At 47.6% G+C, this 19,048-nt stretch overlaps 16 non-coding genes across 16 annotated transcripts; all 16 read right to left on the bottom strand.

The window, feature by feature from the left end:
* Nucleotides 1-673: 673 nt before the first annotated feature.
* Nucleotides 674-747, bottom strand: trnai-aau. Its single transcript has one exon. It is a non-coding gene; the product is annotated as a tRNA-Ile (tRNA).
* Nucleotides 748-1,107: 360 nt separating this feature from the next.
* trnar-ucg lies at nucleotides 1,108-1,180 on the bottom strand. The gene has a single exon. It is a non-coding gene; the product is annotated as a tRNA-Arg (tRNA).
* Nucleotides 1,181-3,170: 1,990 nt separating this feature from the next.
* On the bottom strand, nucleotides 3,171-3,244 carry trnai-aau. Its single transcript has one exon. It is a non-coding gene; the product is annotated as a tRNA-Ile (tRNA).
* A 359-nt stretch (nucleotides 3,245-3,603) lies between these two features.
* Nucleotides 3,604-3,676, bottom strand: trnar-ucg. Its single transcript has one exon. It is a non-coding gene; the product is annotated as a tRNA-Arg (tRNA).
* A 1,993-nt stretch (nucleotides 3,677-5,669) lies between these two features.
* trnai-aau lies at nucleotides 5,670-5,743 on the bottom strand. The gene has a single exon. It is a non-coding gene; the product is annotated as a tRNA-Ile (tRNA).
* A 1,560-nt stretch (nucleotides 5,744-7,303) lies between these two features.
* trnai-aau lies at nucleotides 7,304-7,377 on the bottom strand. Its single transcript has one exon. It is a non-coding gene; the product is annotated as a tRNA-Ile (tRNA).
* A 360-nt stretch (nucleotides 7,378-7,737) lies between these two features.
* Nucleotides 7,738-7,810, bottom strand: trnar-ucg. Its single transcript has one exon. It is a non-coding gene; the product is annotated as a tRNA-Arg (tRNA).
* Nucleotides 7,811-9,487: 1,677 nt separating this feature from the next.
* trnai-aau lies at nucleotides 9,488-9,561 on the bottom strand. Its single transcript has one exon. It is a non-coding gene; the product is annotated as a tRNA-Ile (tRNA).
* Nucleotides 9,562-11,693: 2,132 nt separating this feature from the next.
* On the bottom strand, nucleotides 11,694-11,767 carry trnai-aau. Its single transcript has one exon. It is a non-coding gene; the product is annotated as a tRNA-Ile (tRNA).
* Nucleotides 11,768-12,128: 361 nt separating this feature from the next.
* Nucleotides 12,129-12,201, bottom strand: trnar-ucg. The gene has a single exon. It is a non-coding gene; the product is annotated as a tRNA-Arg (tRNA).
* Nucleotides 12,202-13,057: 856 nt separating this feature from the next.
* On the bottom strand, nucleotides 13,058-13,131 carry trnai-aau. Its single transcript has one exon. It is a non-coding gene; the product is annotated as a tRNA-Ile (tRNA).
* Nucleotides 13,132-13,491: 360 nt separating this feature from the next.
* On the bottom strand, nucleotides 13,492-13,564 carry trnar-ucg. Its single transcript has one exon. It is a non-coding gene; the product is annotated as a tRNA-Arg (tRNA).
* Nucleotides 13,565-15,540: 1,976 nt separating this feature from the next.
* Nucleotides 15,541-15,614, bottom strand: trnai-aau. Its single transcript has one exon. It is a non-coding gene; the product is annotated as a tRNA-Ile (tRNA).
* Nucleotides 15,615-16,383: 769 nt separating this feature from the next.
* On the bottom strand, nucleotides 16,384-16,457 carry trnai-aau. Its single transcript has one exon. It is a non-coding gene; the product is annotated as a tRNA-Ile (tRNA).
* A 360-nt stretch (nucleotides 16,458-16,817) lies between these two features.
* trnar-ucg lies at nucleotides 16,818-16,890 on the bottom strand. Its single transcript has one exon. It is a non-coding gene; the product is annotated as a tRNA-Arg (tRNA).
* A 1,983-nt stretch (nucleotides 16,891-18,873) lies between these two features.
* Nucleotides 18,874-18,947, bottom strand: trnai-aau. Its single transcript has one exon. It is a non-coding gene; the product is annotated as a tRNA-Ile (tRNA).
* Between the last annotated feature and the right edge of the window lie 101 nt (nucleotides 18,948-19,048).

The raw sequence follows: 19,048 nt of genomic DNA, 5'->3' as shown, positions 1-19,048 counted from the left end.
GCTGTCTCCGGTGTTTACAGACATTTTTAACACCTCACTGGAGTCATGCCATGTGCCAGCCTGCTTCAAAGCCTCCACCATCATCCCTGTCCCCAAAAAACCAAGGACCACGGGACTAAACGACTACAGACCCGTCGCCCTGACCTCTGTGGTGATGAAGTCTTTGGAGCGCCTTGTGTTGTCCCACCTTAAATCCATCATAGACCCACTCCCGGGGCAAGGGCAGGCTGCAGCGTATCATTCGCTCTGCAGAGAAGGTGATTGACTGCAATCTTGCATCGCTTCAGGACCTGCACGCCTCCAGGACTCTGAGGCGAGCAGGAAAGACTGCAGCAGCTGACGCCTCCCATCCCGGTCACAAACTGTTTCAGACTCTCCCCTCTGGCAAGAGGCTGCGGTCCATCAGGACCAAAACCTCTCGCCACAAATATTTGTTGTTAATTGTAAGTGGTTGTTGTTCCATTTTTTTATATTGTCAGTTGTATTATTTTTCTCTATTCTTCATATATAACTTGCATTTGTTTATTACATATTTCTACATCTATTTATGTCAGCTGTATGTCTGTCTGCGTGTAGCACCTCAACACCAAAGCAAATTCCTTGTATGTGTAAGAAGGTACTTGGCAACAAAGCTCCTTCTGATTCTGACGTCGAGTTGTTAAATGGTCACCACTGGCCAGTATGGGGGTTGAACCCATGACCTTGGCGTTATTAGCACCACGCTCTAACCATCTGAGCTAACCGGCCTGCTGTGGGGTGCTTCTTTCTTTCTTTTTGCTAACAAAATTCAATGCATAAAACAACAGGGACAGACTAAAACAGACAATGGCTCCATACTGGATGTTAAGTCATGTGTGACCACCTTCCAGGTGAGCAGTACACTCAAAACCTTTGACCTGAGCCGCCTGCTTTTGTGGTTCTTTTTTTAAACAATTTGTCCTCCAGAAGTAAAAAAAAAAGAAACGGACAAGTTTTGGATGTTCAGTCGTGTGCAAAGTGCCCCCAAGTCTATGCAAGCACAAATTGTTTAAACTTGAAAATACTCACTTCTTATACGGTCTGTCGCGATGGCTTTAAGTATTTCTCCATAAAAAGACGAGGGGCCTTCAACCACGAAGGGACTCGAACCCTCAATCTTCTGATCCGAAGTCAGACGCCTTGTCCGTTAGGCCACGCGGTCCCGTTTCCCTTGCTCACATCTTACAACACTTGGTGATCTGGTCTTGTCAAAGCACTAAGAGTGGCCAGCTTGGGAATCAAACTCAAGATCTTGTAGCTTTTAGCGCCGTGCTAACAGTCACTGGATATCCTGTCATGTGTAAAGTCCTTGTAACTTGGCATAAGAGGGGCAGAATTTGTTTAAATCGGAAAGCTCTCGCTTGTGAGCAGGACAATGCAAACGCCATTCAGCAGCACTGTTCTCCTAATCTGGAATTTTTAATCATAAACTGTAAACCGCTTTACTCCCCCCGTGAGTTTGCTTCATTCATTCTGGTTGGTGCTTACATTCTGCCGCACGCCAACGTGCAGGACGCACAGCGCATGCTGGCCGACCGGATACTGTGTGTGGAGCAGACAAACCCGGACTCCCTTGTTATTGTTCTTGGTGACTTTAACAAAGGAAACCTCTGCCAAGAACTCCCCAAATACAGACAGTTCATTAAGTGTCCAACCAGAGAGGGGAACACTTTGGATCACTGTTACACCACAGTTAGCAGTGCCTATCTCGCCGTTAGACGCGCTCCACTGGGACACTCTGATCATGTCATGGTCCACCTGATTCCTGCTTACAGACAGAAATTAAAACTCTGTAAACCTGTAGTGAGGACATCAAAGAAATGGAGCAGTCAAGCTGTAGAGGATCTTCAGGCATGCTTGGACTGCACTGACTGGGATGTTTTCAGGACTGCTACCAACAATCTGGATGAGTTTACAGAGGCTGTGACATCCTACATCAGCTTCTGTGAGGACAGCTGCATTCCAACACGCAGCAGGGTGAGTTATAACAATGACAGACCCTGGTTCACAGCTAAGCTCAGACAGCTGAGGTTGGAAAAGGAAGAGGCGATTAGGAGTGGAGACCGGGCCAGGTTTAAGGAGTCAAAGTACAGGTTTAGCAAGGCGGTGCGAGATGCTAAACAGCTGTATGCAGAGAGACTACAAGACCAGTCCTCAAGGAATGACTCTGCTTCTGTCTGGAGAGGATTCAGACGGATCAGCAGCTACAAACCTAAATCCCCCCACTCCATGAACGACTCACGCCTTGCCAACGAGTTGAACCAGTTTTACTGTCGCTTTGAAAGACAATGGGACAGACCTGACACCATCCCCCGTCACACCACTGATCGGCCACAGTCCACCATCTCATCCCCCACCTCCTCCCCCTCTCTTACCATCCAAGAGAGGGATGTTAACAGACTGTTCAGGAGGCAGAAACCTCGCAAAGCAGCGGGGCCGGACTCTGTCTCCCCATCCACCCTGAAGCACTGTGCTGATCAGCTGTCTCCGGTGTTTACAGACATTTTTAACACCTCACTGGAGTCATGCCATGTGCCAGCCTGCTTCAAAGCCTCCACCATCATCCCTGTCCCCAAAAAACCAAGGACCACGGGACTAAACGACTACAGACCCGTCGCCCTGACCTCTGTGGTGATGAAGTCTTTGGAGCGCCTTGTGTTGTCCCACCTTAAATCCATCATAGACCCACTCCCGGGCAAGGGCAGGCTGCAGCGTATCATTCGCTCTGCAGAGAAGGTGATTGACTGCAATCTTGCATCGCTTCAGGACCTGCACGCCTCCAGGACTCTGAGGCGAGCAGGAAAGACTGCAGCAGCTGACGCCTCCCATCCCGGTCACAAACTGTTTCAGACTCTCCCCTCTGGCAAGAGGCTGCGGTCCATCAGGACCAAAACCTCTCGCCACAAATATTTGTTGTTAATTGTAAGTGGTTGTTGTTCCATTTTTTTATATTGTCAGTTGTATTATTTTTCTCTATTCTTCATATATAACTTGCATTTGTTTATTACATATTTCTACATCTATTTATGTCAGCTCTATGTATGTCTGCGTGTAGCACCTCAACACCAAAGCAAATTCCTTGTATGTGTAAGAAGGTACTTGGCAACAAAGCTCCTTCTGATTCTGACGTCGAGTTGTTAAATGGTCACCACTGGCCAGTATGGGGGTTGAACCCATGACCTTGGCGTTATTAGCACCACGCTCTAACCATCTGAGCTAACCGGCCTGCTGTGGGGTGCTTCTTTCTTTCTTTTGCTAACAAAATTCAATGCATAAAACAACAGGGACAGACTAAAACAGACAATGGCTCCATACTGGATGTTAAGTCATGTGTGACCACCTTCCAGGTGAGCAGTACACTCAAAACCTTTGACCTGAGCCGCCTGCTTTTGTGGTTCTTTTTTTAAACAATTTGTCCTCCAGAAGTAAAAAAAAAAGAAACGGACAAGTTTTGGATGTTCAGTCGTGTGCAAAGTGCCCCCAAGTCTATGCAAGCACAAATTGTTTAAACTTGAAAATACTCACTTCTTATACGGTCTGTCGCGATGGCTTTAAGTATTTCTCCATAAATAACGGAGGGGCCTTCAACCACGAAGGGACTCGAACCCTCAATCTTCTGATCCGAAGTCAGACGCCTTGTCCGTTAGGCCACGCGGTCCCGTTTCCCTTGCTCACATCTTACAACACTTGGTGATCTGGTCTTGTCAAAGCACTAAGAGTGGCCAGCTTGGGAATCAAACTCAAGATCTTGTAGCTTTTAGCGCCGTGCTAACAGTCACTGGATATCCTGTCATGTGTAAAGTCCTTGTAACTTGGCATAAGAGGGGCAGAATTTGTTTAAATCGGAAAGCTCTCGCTTGTGAGCAGGACAATGCAAACGCCATTCAGCAGCACTGTTCTCCTAATCTGGAATTTTTAATCATAAACTGTAAACCGCTTTACTCCCCCCGTGAGTTTGCTTCATTCATTCTGGTTGGTGCTTACATTCTGCCGCACGCCAACGTGCAGGACGCACAGCGCATGCTGGCCGACCGGATACTGTGTGTGGAGCAGACAAACCCGGACTCCCTTGTTATTGTTCTTGGTGACTTTAACAAAGGAAACCTCTGCCAAGAACTCCCCAAATACAGACAGTTCATTAAGTGTCCAACCAGAGAGGGGAACACTTTGGATCACTGTTACACCACAGTTAGCAGTGCCTATCTCGCCGTTAGACGCGCTCCACTGGGACACTCTGATCATGTCATGGTCCACCTGATTCCTGCTTACAGACAGAAATTAAAACTCTGTAAACCTGTAGTGAGGACATCAAAGAAATGGAGCAGTCAAGCTGTAGAGGATCTTCAGGCATGCTTGGACTGCACTGACTGGGATGTTTTCAGGACTGCTACCAACAATCTGGATGAGTTTACAGAGGCTGTGACATCCTACATCAGCTTCTGTGAGGACAGCTGCATTCCAACACGCAGCAGGGTGAGTTATAACAATGACAGACCCTGGTTCACAGCTAAGCTCAGACAGCTGAGGTTGGAAAAGGAAGAGGCGATTAGGAGTGGAGACCGGGCCAGGTTTAAGGAGTCAAAGTACAGGTTTAGCAAGGCGGTGCGAGATGCTAAACAGCTGTATGCAGAGAGACTACAAGACCAGTCCTCAAGGAATGACTCTGCTTCTGTCTGGAGAGGATTCAGACGGATCAGCAGCTACAAACCTAAATCCCCCCACTCCATGAACGACTCACGCCTTGCCAACGAGTTGAACCAGTTTTACTGTCGCTTTGAAAGACAATGGGACAGACCTGACACCATCCCCCGTCACACCACTGATCGGCCACAGTCCACCATCTCATCCCCCACCTCCTCCCCCTCTCTTACCATCCAAGAGAGGGATGTTAACAGACTGTTCAGGAGGCAGAAACCTCGCAAAGCAGCGGGGCCGGACTCTGTCTCCCCATCCACCCTGAAGCACTGTGCTGATCAGCTGTCTCCGGTGTTTACAGACATTTTTAACACCTCACTGGAGTCATGCCATGTGCCAGCCTGCTTCAAAGCCTCCACCATCATCCCTGTCCCCAAAAAACCAAGGACCACGGGACTAAACGACTACAGACCCGTCGCCCTGACCTCTGTGGTGATGAAGTCTTTGGAGCGCCTTGTGTTGTCCCACCTTAAATCCATCATAGACCCACTCCCGGGGCAAGGGCAGGCTGCAGCGTATCATTCGCTCTGCAGAGAAGGTGATTGACTGCAATCTTGCATCGCTTCAGGACCTGCACGCCTCCAGGACTCTGAGGCGAGCAGGAAAGACTGCAGCAGCTGACGCCTCCCATCCCGGTCACAAACTGTTTCAGACTCTCCCCTCTGGCAAGAGGCTGCGGTCCATCAGGACCAAAACCTCTCGCCACAAATATTTGTTGTTAATTCTAAGTGGTTGTTGTTCCATTTTTTTATATTGTCAGTTGTATTATTTTTCTCTATTCTTCATATATAACTTGCATTTGTTTATTACATATTTCTACATCTATTTATGTCAGTCATCTATGTATGTCTGCGTGTAGCACCTCAACACCAAAGCAAATTCCTTGTATGTGTAAGAAGGTACTTGGCAACAAAGCTCCTTCTGATTCTGACGTCGAGTTGTTAAATGGTCACCACTGGCCAGTATGGGGGTTGAACCCATGACCTTGGCGTTATTAGCACCACGCTCTAACCATCTGAGCTAACCGGCCTGCTGTGGGGTGCTTCTTTCTTTCTTTTTGCTAACAAAATTCAATGCATAAAACAACAGGGACAGACTAAAACAGACAATGGCTCCATACTGGATGTTAAGTCATGTGTGACCACCTTCCAGGTGAGCAGTACACTCAAAACCCTCTGATCATGTCATGGTCCACCTGATTCCTGCTTACAGACAGAAATTAAAACTCTGTAAACCTGTAGTGAGGACATCAAAGAAATGGAGCAGTCAAGCTGTAGAGGATCTTCAGGCATGCTTGGACTGCACTGACTGGGATGTTTTCAGGACTGCTACCAACAATCTGGATGAGTTTACAGAGGCTGTGACATCCTACATCAGCTTCTGTGAGGACAGCTGCATTCCAACACGCAGCAGGGTGAGTTATAACAATGACAGACCCTGGTTCACAGCTAAGCTCAGACAGCTGAGGTTGGAAAAGGAAGAGGCGATTAGGAGTGGAGACCGGGCCAGGTTTAAGGAGTCAAAGTACAGGTTTAGCAAGGCGGTGCGAGATGCTAAACAGCTGTATGCAGAGAGACTACAAGACCAGTCCTCAAGGAATGACTCTGCTTCTGTCTGGAGAGGATTCAGACGGATCAGCAGCTACAAACCTAAATCCCCCCACTCCATGAACGACTCACGCCTTGCCAACGAGTTGAACCAGTTTTACTGTCGCTTTGAAAGACAATGGGACAGACCTGACACCATCCCCCGTCACACCACTGATCGGCCACAGTCCACCATCTCATCCCCCACCTCCTCCCCCTCTCTTACCATCCAAGAGAGGGATGTTAACAGACTGTTCAGGAGGCAGAAACCTCGCAAAGCAGCGGGGCCGGACTCTGTCTCCCCATCCACCCTGAAGCACTGTGCTGATCAGCTGTCTCCGGTGTTTACAGACATTTTTAACACCTCACTGGAGTCATGCCATGTGCCAGCCTGCTTCAAAGCCTCCACCATCATCCCTGTCCCCAAAAAACCAAGGACCACGGGACTAAACGACTACAGACCCGTCGCCCTGACCTCTGTGGTGATGAAGTCTTTGGAGCGCCTTGTGTTGTCCCACCTTAAATCCATCATAGACCCACTCCCGGGGCAAGGGCAGGCTGCAGCGTATCATTCGCTCTGCAGAGAAGGTGATTGACTGCAATCTTGCATCGCTTCAGGACCTGCACGCCTCCAGGACTCTGAGGCGAGCAGGAAAGACTGCAGCAGCTGACGCCTCCCATCCCGGTCACAAACTGTTTCAGACTCTCCCCTCTGGCAAGAGGCTGCGGTCCATCAGGACCAAAACCTCTCGCCACAAATATTTGTTGTTAATTGTAAGTGGTTGTTGTTCCATTTTTTTATATTGTCAGTTGTATTATTTTTCTCTATTCTTCATATATAACTTGCATTTGTTTATTACATATTTCTACATCTATTTATGTCAGCTGTATGTCTGTCTGCGTGTAGCACCTCAACACCAAAGCAAATTCCTTGTATGTGTAAGAAGGTACTTGGCAACAAAGCTCCTTCTGATTCTGACGTCGAGTTGTTAAATGGTCACCACTGGCCAGTATGGGGGTTGAACCCATGACCTTGGCGTTATTAGCACCACGCTCTAACCATCTGAGCTAACCGGCCTGCTGTGGGGTGCTTCTTTCTTTCTTTTTGCTAACAAAATTCAATGCATAAAACAACAGGGACAGACTAAAACAGACAATGGCTCCATACTGGATGTTAAGTCATGTGTGACCACCTTCCAGGTGAGCAGTACACTCAAAACCTTTGACCTGAGCCGCCTGCTTTTGTGGTTCTTTTTTTAAACAATTTGTCCTCCAGAAGTAAAAAAAAAAGAAACGGACAAGTTTTGGATGTTCAGTCGTGTGCAAAGTGCCCCCAAGTCTATGCAAGCACAAATTGTTTAAACTTGAAAATACTCACTTCTTATACGGTCTGTCGCGATGGCTTTAAGTATTTCTCCATAAATAACAGAGGGGCCTTCAACCACGAAGGGACTCGAACCCTCAATCTTCTGATCCGAAGTCAGACGCCTTGTCCGTTAGGCCACGCGGTCCCGTTTCCCTTGCTCACATCTTACAACACTTGGTGATCTGGTCTTGTCAAAGCACTAAGAGTGGCCAGCTTGGGAATCAAACTCAAGATCTTGTAGCTTTTAGCGCCGTGCTAACAGTCACTGGATATCCTGTCATGTGTAAAGTCCTTGTAACTTGGCATAAGAGGGGCAGAATTTGTTTAAATCGGAAAGCTCTCGCTTGTGAGCAGGACAATGCAAACGCCATTCAGCAGCACTGTTCTCCTAATCTGGAATTTTTAATCATAAACTGTAAACCGCTTTACTCCCCCCGTGAGTTTGCTTCATTCATTCTGGTTGGTGCTTACATTCTGCCGCACGCCAACGTGCAGGACGCACAGCGCATGCTGGCCGACCGGATACTGTGTGTGGAGCAGACAAACCCGGACTCCCTTGTTATTGTTCTTGGTGACTTTAACAAAGGAAACCTCTGCCAAGAACTCCCCAAATACAGACAGTTCATTAAGTGTCCAACCAGAGAGGGGTGAGTTATAACAATGACAGACCCTGGTTCACAGCTAAGCTCAGACAGCTGAGGTTGGAAAAGGAAGAGGCGATTAGGAGTGGAGACCGGGCCAGGTTTAAGGAGTCAAAGTACAGGTTTAGCAAGGCGGTGCGAGATGCTAAACAGCTGTATGCAGAGAGACTACAAGACCAGTCCTCAAGGAATGACTCTGCTTCTGTCTGGAGAGGATTCAGACGGATCAGCAGCTACAAACCTAAACCCCACTCCATGAACGACTCACGCCTTGCCAACGAGTTGAACCAGTTTTACTGTCGCTTTGAAAGACAATGGGACAGACCTGACACCATCCCCCGTCACACCACTGATCGGCCACAGTCCACCATCTCATCCCCCACCTCCTCCCCCTCTCTTACCATCCAAGAGAGGGATGTTAACAGACTGTTCAGGAGGCAGAAACCTCGCAAAGCAGCGGGGCCGGACTCTGTCTCCCCATCCACCCTGAAGCACTGTGCTGATCAGCTGTCTCCGGTGTTTACAGACATTTTTAACACCTCACTGGAGTCATGCCATGTGCCAGCCTGCTTCAAAGCCTCCACCATCATCCCTGTCCCCAAAAAACCAAGGACCACGGGACTAAACGACTACAGACCCGTCGCCCTGACCTCTGTGGTGATGAAGTCTTTGGAGCGCCTTGTGTTGTCCCACCTTAAATCCATCATAGACCCACTCCCGGGGCAAGGGCAGGCTGCAGCGTATCATTCGCTCTGCAGAGAAGGTGATTGACTGCAATCTTGCATCGCTTCAGGACCTGCACGCCTCCAGGACTCTGAGGCGAGCAGGAAAGACTGCAGCAGCTGACGCCTCCCATCCCGGTCACAAACTGTTTCAGACTCTCCCCTCTGGCAAGAGGCTGCGGTCCATCAGGACCAAAACCTCTCGCCACAAATATTTGTTGTTAATTCTAAGTGGTTGTTGTTCCATTTTTTTATATTGTCAGTTGTATTATTTTTCTCTATTCTTCATATATAACTTGCATTTGTTTATTACATATTTCTACATCTATTTATGTCAGTCATCTATGTATGTCTGCGTGTAGCACCTCAACACCAAAGCAAATTCCTTGTATGTGTAAGAAGGTACTTGGCAACAAAGCTCCTTCTGATTCTGACGTCGAGTTGTTAAATGGTCACCACTGGCCAGTATGGGGGTTGAACCCATGACCTTGGCGTTATTAGCACCACGCTCTAACCATCTGAGCTAACCGGCCTGCTGTGGGGTGCTTCTTTCTTTCTTTTTGCTAACAAAATTCAATGCATAAAACAACAGGGACAGACTAAAACAGACAATGGCTCCATACTGGATGTTAAGTCATGTGTGACCACCTTCCAGGTGAGCAGTACACTCAAAACCCTCTGATCATGTCATGGTCCACCTGATTCCTGCTTACAGACAGAAATTAAAACTCTGTAAACCTGTAGTGAGGACATCAAAGAAATGGAGCAGTCAAGCTGTAGAGGATCTTCAGGCATGCTTGGACTGCACTGACTGGGATGTTTTCAGGACTGCTACCAACAATCTGGATGAGTTTACAGAGGCTGTGACATCCTACATCAGCTTCTGTGAGGACAGCTGCATTCCAACACGCAGCAGGGTGAGTTATAACAATGACAGACCCTGGTTCACAGCTAAGCTCAGACAGCTGAGGTTGGAAAAGGAAGAGGCGATTAGGAGTGGAGACCGGGCCAGGTTTAAGGAGTCAAAGTACAGGTTTAGCAAGGCGGTGCGAGATGCTAAACAGCTGTATGCAGAGAGACTACAAGACCAGTCCTCAAGGAATGACTCTGCTTCTGTCTGGAGAGGATTCAGACGGATCAGCAGCTACAAACCTAAATCCCCCACTCCATGAACGACTCACGCCTTGCCAACGAGTTGAACCAGTTTTACTGTCGCTTTGAAAGACAATGGGACAGACCTGACACCATCCCCCGTCACACCACTGATCGGCCACAGTCCACCATCTCATCCCCCACCTCCTCCCCCTCTCTTACCATCCAAGAGAGGGATGTTAACAGACTGTTCAGGAGGCAGAAACCTCGCAAAGCAGCGGGGCCGGACTCTGTCTCCCCATCCACCCTGAAGCACTGTGCTGATCAGCTGTCTCCGGTGTTTACAGACATTTTTAACACCTCACTGGAGTCATGCCATGTGCCAGCCTGCTTCAAAGCCTCCACCATCATCCCTGTCCCCAAAAAACCAAGGACCACGGGACTAAACGACTACAGACCCGTCGCCCTGACCTCTGTGGTGATGAAGTCTTTGGAGCGCCTTGTGTTGTCCCACCTTAAATCCATCATAGACCCACTCCCGGGGCAAGGGCAGGCTGCAGCGTATCATTCGCTCTGCAGAGAAGGTGATTGACTGCAATCTTGCATCGCTTCAGGACCTGCACGCCTCCAGGACTCTGAGGCGAGCAGGAAAGACTGCAGCAGCTGACGCCTCCCATCCCGGTCACAAACTGTTTCAGACTCTCCCCTCTGGCAAGAGGCTGCGGTCCATCAGGACCAAAACCTCTCGCCACAAATATTTGTTGTTAATTCTAAGTGGTTGTTGTTCCATTTTTTATATTGTCAGTTGTATTATTTTTCTCTATTCTTCATATATAACTTGCATTTGTTTATTACATATTTCTACATCTATTTATGTCAGCTGTATGTCTGTCTGCGTGTAGCACCTCAACACCAAAGCAAATTCCTTGTATGTGTAAGAAGGTACTTGGCAACAAAGCTCCTTCTGATTCTGACGTCAAGTTGTTAAATGGTCACCACTGGCCAGTATGGGGGTTGAACCACGGGACTAAACGACTACAGACCCGTCGCCCTGACCTCTGTGGTGATGAAGTCTTTGGAGCGCCTTGTGTTGTCCCACCTTAAATCCATCATAGACCCACTCCCGGGGCAAGGGCAGGCTGCAGCGTATCATTCGCTCTGCAGAGAAGGTGATTGCATCGCTTCAGGACCTGCACGCCTCCAGGACTCTGAGGCGAGCAGGAAAGACTGCAGCAGCTGACGCCTCCCATCCCGGTCACAAACTGTTTCAGACTCTCCCCTCTGGCAAGAGGCTGCGGTCCATCAGGACCAAAACCTCTCGCCACAAATATTTGTTGTTAATTGTAAGTGGTTGTTGTTCCATTTTTTTATATTGTCAGTTGTATTATTTTTCTCTATTCTTCATATATAACTTGCATTTGTTTATTACATATTTCTACATCTATTTATGTCAGCTGTATGTCTGTCTGCGTGTAGCACCTCAACACCAAAGCAAATTCCTTGTATGTGTAAGAAGGTACTTGGCAACAAAGCTCCTTCTGATTCTGACGTCGAGTTGTTAAATGGTCACCACTGGCCAGTATGGGGGTTGAACCCATGACCTTGGCGTTATTAGCACCACGCTCTAACCATCTGAGCTAACCGGCCTGCTGTGGGGTGCTTCTTTCTTTCTTTTTGCTAACAAAATTCAATGCATAAAACAACAGGGACAGACTAAAACAGACAATGGCTCCATACTGGATGTTAAGTCATGTGTGACCACCTTCCAGGTGAGCAGTACACTCAAAACCTTTGACCTGAGCCGCCTGCTTTTGTGGTTCTTTTTTTAAACAATTTGTCCTCCAGAAGTAAAAAAAAAAAGAAACGGACAAGTTTTGGATGTTCAGTCGTGTGCAAAGTGCCCCCAAGTCTATGCAAGCACAAATTGTTTAAACTTGAAAATACTCACTTCTTATACGGTCTGTCGCGATGGCTTTAAGTATTTCTCCATAAATAACAGAGGGGCCTTCAACCACGAAGGGACTCGAACCCTCAATCTTCTGATCCGAAGTCAGACGCCTTGTCCATTAGGCCACGCGGTCCCGTTTCCCTTGCTCACATCTTACAACACTTGGTGATCTGGTCTTGTCAAAGCACTAAGAGTGGCCAGCTTGGGAATCAAACTCAAGATCTTGTAGCACTGGATATCCTGTCATGTGTAAAGTCCTTGTAACTTGGCATAAGAGGGGCAGAATTTGTTTAAATCGGAAAGCTCTCGCTTGTGAGCAGGACAATGCAAACGCCATTCAGCAGCACTGTTCTCCTAATCTGGAATTTTTAATCATAAACTGTAAACCGCTTTACTCCCCCCGTGAGTTTGCTTCATTCATTCTGGTTGGTGCTTACATTCTGCCGCACGCCAACGTGCAGGACGCACAGCGCATGCTGGCCGACCGGATACTGTGTGTGGAGCAGACAAACCCGGACTCCCTTGTTATTGTTCTTGGTGACTTTAACAAAGGAAACCTCTGCCAAGAACTCCCCAAATACAGACAGTTCATTAAGTGTCCAACCAGAGAGGGGAACACTTTGGATCACTGTTACACCACAGTTAGCAGTGCCTATCTCGCCGTTAGACGCGCTCCACCCTGAGCGCGTCAAACTGTTTCAGACTCTCCCCTCTGGCAAGAGGCTGCGGTCCATCAGGACCAAAACCTCTCGCCACAAATATTTGTTGTTAATTGTAAGTGGTTGTTGTTCCATTTTTTTATATTGTCAGTTGTATTATTTTTCTCTATTCTTCATATATAACTTGCATTTGTTTATTACATATTTCTACATCTATGTCTGTCTGCGTGTAGCACCTCAACACCAAAGCAAATTCCTTGTATGTGTAAGAAGGTACTTGGCAACAAAGCTCCTTCTGATTCTGACGTCGAGTTGTTAAATGGTCACCACTGGCCAGTATGGGGGTTGAACCCATGACCTTGGCGTTATTAGCACCACGCTCTAACCATCTGAGCTAACCGGCCTGCTGTGGGGTGCTTCTTTCTTTCTTTTTGCTAACAAAATTCAATGCATAAAACAACAGGGACAGACTAAAACAGACAATGGCTCCATACTGGATGTTAAGTCATGTGTGACCACCTTCCAGGTGAGCAGTACACTCAAAACCTTTGACCTGAGCCGCCTGCTTTTGTGGTTCTTTTTTTAAACAATTTGTCCTCCAGAAGTAAAAAAAAAAGAAACGGACAAGTTTTGGATGTTCAGTCGTGTGCAAAGTGCCCACAAGTCTATGCAAGCACAAATTGTTTAAACTTGAAAATACTCACTTCTTATACGGTCTGTCGCGATGGCTTTAAGTATTTCTCCATAAATAACGGAGGGGCCTTCAACCACGAAGGGACTCGAACCCTCAATCTTCTGATCCGAAGTCAGACGCCTTGTCCGTTAGGCCACGCGGTCCCGTTTCCCTTGCTCACATCTTACAACACTTGGTGATCTGGTCTTGTCAAAGCACTAAGAGTGGCCAGCTTGGGAATCAAACTCAAGATCTTGTAGCTTTTAGCGCCGTGCTAACAGTCACTGGATATCCTGTCATGTGTAAAGTCCTTGTAACTTGGCATAAGAGGGGCAGAATTTGTTTAAATCGGAAAGCTCTCGCTTGTGAGCAGGACAATGCAAACGCCATTCAGCAGCACTGTTCTCCTAATCTGGAATTTTTAATCATAAACTGTAAACCGCTTTACTCCCCCCGTGAGTTTGCTTCATTCATTCTGGTTGGTGCTTACATTCTGCCGCACGCCAACGTGCAGGACGCACAGCGCATGCTGGCCGACCGGATACTGTGTGTGGAGCAGACAAACCCGGACTCCCTTGTTATTGTTCTTGGTGACTTTAACAAAGGAAACCTCTGCCAAGAACTCCCCAAATACAGACAGTTCATTAAGTGTCCAACCAGAGAGGGGAACACTTTGGATCACTGTTACACCACAGTTAGCAGTGCCTATCTCGCCGTTAGACGCGCTCCACTGGGACACTCTGATCATGTCATGGTCCACCTGATTCCTGCTTACAGACAGAAATTAAAACTCTGTAAACCTGTAGTGAGGACATCAAAGAAATGGAGCAGTCAAGCTGTAGAGGATCTTCAGGCATGCTTGGACTGCACTGACTGGGATGTTTTCAGGACTGCTACCAACAATCTGGATGAGTTTACAGAGGCTGTGACATCCTACATCAGCTTCTGTGAGGACAGCTGCATTCCAACACGCAGCAGGGTGAGTTATAACAATGACAGACCCTGGTTCACAGCTAAGCTCAGACAGCTGAGGTTGGAAAAGGAAGAGGCGATTAGGAGTGGAGACCGGGCCAGGTTTAAGGAGTCAAAGTACAGGTTTAGCAAGGCGGTGCGAGATGCTAAACAGCTGTATGCAGAGAGACTACAAGACCAGTCCTCAAGGAATGACTCTGCTTCTGTCTGGAGAGGATTCAGACGGATCAGCAGCTACAAACCTAAATCCCCCCACTCCATGAACGACTCACGCCTTGCCAACGAGTTGAACCAGTTTTACTGTCGCTTTGAAAGACAATGGGACAGACCTGACACCATCCCCCGTCACACCACTGATCGGCCACAGTCCACCATCTCATCCCCCACCTCCTCCCCCTCTCTTACCATCCAAGAGAGGGATGTTAACAGACTGTTCAGGAGGCAGAAACCTCGCAAAGCAGCGGGGCCGGACTCTGTCTCCCCATCCACCCTGAAGCACTGTGCTGATCAGCTGTCTCCGGTGTTTACAGACATTTTTAACACCTCACTGGAGTCATGCCATGTGCCAGCCTGCTTCAAAGCCTCCACCATCATCCCTGTCCCCAAAAAACCAAGGACCACGGGACTAAACGACTACAGACCCGTCGCCCTGACCTCTGTGGTGATGAAGTCTTTGGAGCGCCTTGTGTTGTCCCACCTTAAATCCATCATAGACCCACTCCCGGGGCAAGGGCAGGCTGCAGCGTATCATTCGCTCTGCAGAGAAGGTGATTGACTGCAATCTTGCATCGCTTCAGGACCTGCACGCCTCCAGGACTCTGAGGCGAGCAGGAAAGACTGCAGCAGCTGACGCCTCCCATCCCGGTCACAAACTGTTTCAGACTCTCCCCTCTGGCAAGAGGCTGCGGTCCATCAGGACCAAAACCTCTCGCCACAAATATTTGTTGTTAATTGTAAGTGGTTGTTGTTCCATTTTTTTATATTGTCAGTTGTATTATTTTTCTCTATTCTTCATATATAACTTGCATTTGTTTATTACATATTTCTACATCTATGTCTGTCTGCGTGTAGCACCTCAACACCAAAGCAAATTCCTTGTATGTGTAAGAAGGTACTTGGCAACAAAGCTCCTTCTGATTCTGACGTCGAGTTGTTAAATGGTCACCACTGGCCAGTATGGGGGTTGAACCCATGACCTTGGCGTTATTAGCACCACGCTCTAACCATCTGAGCTAACCGGCCTGCTGTGGGGTGCTTCTTTCTTTTTTTGCTAACAAAATTCAATGCATAAAACAACAGGGACAGACTAAAACAGACAATGGCTCCATACTGGATGTTAAGTCATGTGTGACCACCTTCCATGTCATGGTCCACCTGATTCCTGCTTACAGACAGAAATTAAAACTCTGTAAACCTGTAGTGAGGACATCAAAGAAATGGAGCAGTCAAGCTGTAGAGGATCTTCAGGCATGCTTGGACTGCACTGACTGGGATGTTTTCAGGACTGCTACCAACAATCTGGATGAGTTTACAGAGGCTGTGACATCCTACATCAGCTTCTGTGAGGACAGCTGCATTCCAACACGCAGCAGGGTGAGTTATAACAATGACAGACCCTGGTTCACAGCTAAGCTCAGACAGCTGAGGTTGGAAAAGGAAGAGGCGATTAGGAGTGGAGACCGGGCCAGGTTTAAGGAGTCAAAGTACAGGTTCTTGCCTCTGGCAAGAGGCTGCGGTCCATCAGGACCAAAACCTCTCGCCACAAATATTTGTTGTTAATTCTAAGTGGTTGTTGTTCCATTTTTTTATATTGTCAGTTGTATTATTTTTCTCTATTCTTCATATATAACTTGCATTTGTTTATTACATATTTCTACATCTATTTATGTCAGTCATCTATGTATGTCTGCGTGTAGCACCTCAACACCAAAGCAAATTCCTTGTATGTAAGAAGGTACTTGGCAACAAAGCTCCTTCTGATTCTGACGTCGAGTTGTTAAATGGTCACCACTGGCCAGTATGGGGGTTGAACCCATGACCTTGGCGTTATTAGCACCACGCTCTAACCATCTGAGCTAACCGGCCTGCTGTGGGGTGCTTCTTTCTTTCTTTTTGCTAACAAAATTCAATGCATAAAACAACAGGGACAGACTAAAACAGACAATGGCTCCATACTGGATGTTAAGTCATGTGTGACCACCTTCCAGGTGAGCAGTACACTCAAAACCTTTGACCTGAGCCGCCTGCTTTTGTGGTTCTTTTTTTAAACAATTTGTCCTCCAGAAGTAAAAAAAAAAGAAACGGACAAGTTTTGGATGTTCAGTCGTGTGCAAAGTGCCCCCAAGTCTATGCAAGCACAAATTGTTTAAACTTGAAAATACTCACTTCTTATACGGTCTGTCGCGATGGCTTTAAGTATTTCTCCATAAATAACGGAGGGGCCTTCAACCACGAAGGGACTCGAACCCTCAATCTTCTGATCCGAAGTCAGACGCCTTGTCCGTTAGGCCACGCGGTCCCGTTTCCCTTGCTCACATCTTACAACACTTGGTGATCTGGTCTTGTCAAAGCACTAAGAGTGGCCAGCTTGGGAATCAAACTCAAGATCTTGTAGCTTTTAGCGCCGTGCTAACAGTCACTGGATATCCTGTCATGTGTAAAGTCCTTGTAACTTGGCATAAGAGGGGCAGAATTTGTTTAAATCGGAAAGCTCTCGCTTGTGAGCAGGACAATGCAAACGCCATTCAGCAGCACTGTTCTCCTAATCTGGAATTTTTAATCATAAACTGTAAACCGCTTTACTCCCCCGTGAGTTTGCTTCATTCATTCTGGTTGGTGCTTACATTCTGCCGCACGCCAACGTGCAGGACGCACAGCGCATGCTGGCCGACCGGATACTGTGTGTGGAGCAGACAAACCCGGACTCCCTTGTTATTGTTCTTGGTGACTTTAACAAAGGAAACCTCTGCCAAGAACTCCCCAAATACAGACAGTTCATTAAGTGTCCAACCAGAGAGGGGAACACTTTGGATCACTGTTACACCACAGTTAGCAGTGCCTATCTCGCCGTTAGACGCGCTCCACTGGGACACTCTGATCATGTCATGGTCCACCTGATTCCTGCTTACAGACAGAAATTAAAACTCTGTAAACCTGTAGTGAGGACATCAAAGAAATGGAGCAGTCAAGCTGTAGAGGATCTTCAGGCATGCTTGGACTGCACTGACTGGGATGTTTTCAGGACTGCTACCAACAATCTGGATGAGTTTACAGAGGCTGTGACATCCTACATCAGCTTCTGTGAGGACAGCTGCATTCCAACACGCAGCAGGGTGAGTTATAACAATGACAGACCCTGGTTCACAGCTAAGCTCAGACAGCTGAGGTTGGAAAAGGAAGAGGCGATTAGGAGTGGAGACCGGGCCAGGTTTAAGGAGTCAAAGTACAGGTTTAGCAAGGCGGTGCGAGATGCTAAACAGCTGTATGCAGAGAGACTACAAGACCAGTCCTCAAGGAATGACTCTGCTTCTGTCTGGAGAGGATTCAGACGGATCAGCAGCTACAAACCTAAATCCCCCACTCCATGAACGACTCACGCCTTGCCAACGAGTTGAACCAGTTTTACTGTCGCTTTGAAAGACAATGGGACAGACCTGACACCATCCCCCGTCACACCACTGATCGGCCACAGTCCACCATCTCATCCCCCACCTCCTCCCCCTCTCTTACCATCCAAGAGAGGGATGTTAACAGACTGTTCAGGAGGCAGAAACCTCGCAAAGCAGCGGGGCCGGACTCTGTCCCCATCCACCCTGAAGCACTGTGCTGATCAGCTGTCTCCGGTGTTTACAGACATTTTTAACACCTCACTGGAGTCATGCCATGTGCCAGCCTGCTTCAAAGCCTCCACCATCATCCCTGTCCCCAAAAAACCAAGGACCACGGGACTAAACGACTACAGACCCGTCGCCCTGACCTCTGTGGTGATGAAGTCTTTGGAGCGCCTTGTGTTGTCCCACCTTAAATCCATCATAGACCCACTCCCGGGGCAAGGGCAGGCTGCAGCGTATCATTCGCTCTGCAGAGAAGGTGATTGACTGCAATCTTGCATCGCTTCAGGACCTGCACGCCTCCAGGACTCTGAGGCGAGCAGGAAAGACTGCAGCAGCTGACGCCTCCCATCCCGGTCACAAACTGTTTCAGACTCTCCCTCTGGCAAGAGGCTGCGGTCCATCAGGACCAAAACCTCTCGCCACAAATATTTGTTGTTAATTGTAAGTGGTTGTTGTTCCATTTTTTTATATTGTCAGTTGTATTATTTTTCTCTATTCTTCATATATAACTTGCATTTGTTTATTACATATTTCTACATCTATTTATGTCAGCTCTATGTCTGTGGTGTAGCACCTCAACACCAAAGCAAATTCCTTGTATGTGTAAGAAGGTACTTGGCAACAAAGCTCCTTCTGATTCTGACGTCGAGTTGTTAAATGGTCACCACTGGCCAGTATGGGGGTTGAACCCATGACCTTGGCGTTATTAGCACCACGCTCTAACCATCTGAGCTAACCGGCCTGCTGTGGGGTGCTTCTTTCTTTCTTTTGCTAACAAAATTCAATGCATAAAACAACAGGGACAGACTAAAACAGACAATGGCTCCATACTGGATGTTAAGT

The sequence above is a fragment of the Micropterus salmoides genome, unplaced genomic scaffold (genome assembly GCF_014851395.1).
Source record: "Micropterus salmoides isolate LMB-PRFRI ecotype aquatic unplaced genomic scaffold, ASM1485139v1 Ms_hic_scaffold_2403, whole genome shotgun sequence".
Lineage (NCBI taxonomy): Eukaryota > Metazoa > Chordata > Actinopteri > Centrarchiformes > Centrarchidae > Micropterus > Micropterus salmoides.
This window is presented reverse-complemented; position numbering and strand designations above follow the sequence as displayed.